This window comes from Rutidosis leptorrhynchoides, chromosome 2, assembly GCF_046630445.1.
Source record: "Rutidosis leptorrhynchoides isolate AG116_Rl617_1_P2 chromosome 2, CSIRO_AGI_Rlap_v1, whole genome shotgun sequence".
NCBI lineage: Eukaryota > Viridiplantae > Streptophyta > Magnoliopsida > Asterales > Asteraceae > Rutidosis > Rutidosis leptorrhynchoides.
In genome coordinates, this window is record NC_092334.1 from 99,388,163 (window position 1) to 99,391,632 (window position 3,470).

Consider the following 3,470-nt stretch of genomic DNA (forward strand, 5'->3'; position numbering starts at 1 on the left):
CGCACTTTTATTTATCGCAATTTCATTATCGTTATTTACTTTACGCTTTAAATTAAGTTATATTTATTTTTAATATTTTACATTAGGTTTTAACTGCGACTAAAGTTTTAAAAATCGACAAACCAGTCATTAAATGGTAAAAACCCCCTTTTATAATAATAATATCACTTATATATATATTTGTATTTTTATAAATTTTAAACTAATATAGCGTTAAGCTTGTTTAAGAATTCCCTGTGGACGAACCGGACTTACTAAAAACTACACTACTGTACTATTAGGTACATTGCCTATAAGTGTTGTAGCAAGGTTTAGGTATATCCATTCTATAAATAAATAAATATATTGTGTAAAATTGTATCATATTTAATAGTATTTCGTTATAAAAATAATACTATTTCCTAGTACCCCTCGCACGAACCAAGTATTTTTGGCGCCGCTGCAGGGGACAATTCTGCTTAAACGCCGGAAGCGCAACGCTATATATAAAAAAAAGATTTTTATTTTTAGTTTACTTTTATAAAAATACGTTTTTTGTAAAAATACGTTTTAAATATTCCAAAATATAAAAGAAAAAACAAAAATATAAATATTTTTAAGAGTTTGTTAAATATATAAGTTCTATAAAGTTTCTTTATCTTTATTTTGTAAAAATATAAGTTTTATTTAATTTATATAAATATATTATATATATATTTAAAACAGAAAAACAGAAAAGAAAAAAAAATTTATTCGAGGCCCGGTACTGTAGCAGTCCGTAACCTAGCCCGTAACCTTAGCTCATGCGATCGCATGAGCCCGAAGGCAAATTCTCATGCGATCGCATGAGAGTGTCTGACACGCCACAGTTAACCCTAAAACTGCAATCATTACGGAGTATTATTATTAATTATAATTAATAATTAATTTAAAACCCTAATTAGGTTTTACTTATTTTATTATTTAAGTTTTAGTTTTATTATTTAATTTGTATTATTTTAAGTTTAATTAGTTTAACTAAATTATAAAATTAATACTTTTATAAAATAAATAATATAAAAATAATATTTTTATAAAAATTGTACTTTTTACAACTTTAAGTATATTTTTATATTTTGTTCCTTTTTATTCGTTTTAGCGTAATATTTGTATTTTTCGCTCGTTTTTAGTTTCAAGTCATAGTTTTTGCCATAGTTATTTTTACTTCTAGATTTTTAGGCTTTGCCGTAAAATCCCTTAAGTGCTTTTTCTTTAGACTAAGATTTAGGTGCTTTAGAATTTTGCGACGCCGTTTTTAAGTTTTAGTACCTTTTTAAGTTATTTCCATTTGAGATATAATATTTCTTTTAAGCTTTAATATTTTTAGACGCAACTTTTAATTCTTAGTTTTTAGTGCCTTTTAAGTTACGACGCGCTACTTTCTTATTTTTATTTTTCGACGCCTATTATTTTTCGACGCACTCTTTTTCTTTCTTATTTCTCGACATTCTAGTTTTTAGGACATAGAATTTTTCTATTTCTTATCTAAAATTTCTTTAAATTTAAACGAAAAATTATTTTAAGTGGTTATATTGATAGACATCAAAATTTTCTGGTACGTAGTAATAGTTGGATTTGTACGTGGACCGGGTTATTGGAGCCAAACAGTACTCAATTATATTGAGTCCAAACGAATCCTGCCCCTCTGCTGCATCTTTTGGCTATTCAAAACGTGGGCAAAATCAGAAAAGTCTATTAATTTGATAACTTATATAATTTTTCTTATTTTTATAACTAATAGGATATTCAGTGAATGCACCGAGCAAAACGTTCACCACCTTTTGTACGTTCACCACCTGTAACTCGATCAAGACATCTAGCAAATATTGTCGCCGTTAATTTTTCTTTAGAATCGTAATCCAGTCGACCAATTACTCCAATTCAAATTTCTGATAATCCATTTTTTGAACTCGACCTCACAATTGAGAATCCGGAGAATATTCAGGGATGATTCATAGATCCTGAACCACTAATCTTTCCTCCGGAACCACCAATCATTCAAACAGAGATTGTTGAGGAACCAACCATTAAATCAGAATCCTATAGTGATTCAGATTCAACAAATTCAATCATGGAAAATCTGGAACCTCTAAGTATGGAAGACCGAATGAGAGCTAAACGCACTGGCCAAGGTCACGCAATTACTCAACCTGACATTAATGCGCCAGATTATGAAATCAAAGGACAAATCCTACACATGGTAACTAATCAATGCCAATTTAGTGGTGCACCGAAGGAAGATCCAAATGAACATCTTCGTACCTTTAATAGGATCTGCACTCTATTTAAAATAAGAGAAGTGGAGGATGAACAGATATATCTCATGTTATTTCCTTAGACTTTAAAGGGAGAAGCCAAAGATTGGTTGGAATCATTACCTGAAGGGGCGATTGATACATGGGACGTTTTAGTTGAAAATTTTCTTAAACAATTCTTTCCGGCATCTAAAGCCGTGAGACTTCAAGGAGAAATTGTTACGTTCACACAAAAGCCAAATGAAACTTTATATGAAGCATGGACAAGATTTGGAAAGTTATTAAGAGGATGTCCGCAACATAGTTTAGACACCTGTCAAATAGTACAAATATTCTACCAAGGATGCGACATCACTACAAGAAAAAGATATCATTGCTTCCCACTCACATGAGTGGCACCAAGAAAAAGATATCGTTAGATCATCTAAAGCAGCTAGAGCCGATTCTAACCATGACTTAGATTCCATTTCCGTAAAGATAGATGCTGTCGAGAGACGAATGGAAAAGATGACTAAAGATATCCACTCAATACGAATTAGTTGTGAGCAGTGTGGAGGACCACAATTTACAAAAGATTGTCTCAGTATTGAACTAACAATGGAACAAAGAGAGAATGTTTCATACATAAACCAAAGGCCTGGAAATAATTATCAGAATAATTATCAACCGCCAAGACCAAACTACAATAAAAATCAGAATTATAATCGAAATGTTCCATACAACAACCAACAAGGTCCAAGTAATCAACAAGTATCCAATAATACTTACAACCAGCAAAGACCTGTTTTTAAAAACAAACCACCACAAACCGATGATAAAAAGCCAAATTTAGAAGATATGATGTCAAAGCTAGTTGAATCTCAAACTCAATTTTTCACATCTCTGAAACAAACGAATGAACAAATTGCTCAAGCATTTAGAAATCAACAAGCTTCTATTCAAAATTTGGAACAAGAAGTGAGCAACCTAGCAAGGTTGATAGGTGAAAGAAAACCGGGAAGTCTACCTAGTGATACAAATGCTAATCTCCGGAATGAAACAGCTAAAGCCATTACCACAAGAAGTGGTATTACACTTAAACCACCTGAAATACCTATAATTTCTGATGAAGATATTCCTACAAGAATTCTATAGTATGATATTATTAATAAATTTATATTATTAATAATATTTTATCTCTATGTATGGGATGTGTAT

The 3,470-nt window shown here is 30.8% G+C and overlaps 1 non-coding gene across 1 annotated transcript; it reads right to left on the minus strand.

Annotated features, from left to right (window-relative positions):
* Positions 1-2,473: 2,473 nt before the first annotated feature.
* On the minus strand, positions 2,474-2,580 carry LOC139894874 (small nucleolar RNA R71). The gene has a single exon (XR_011775353.1). It is a non-coding gene; the product is annotated as a small nucleolar RNA R71 (small nucleolar RNA).
* Positions 2,581-3,470: the final 890 nt, after the last annotated feature.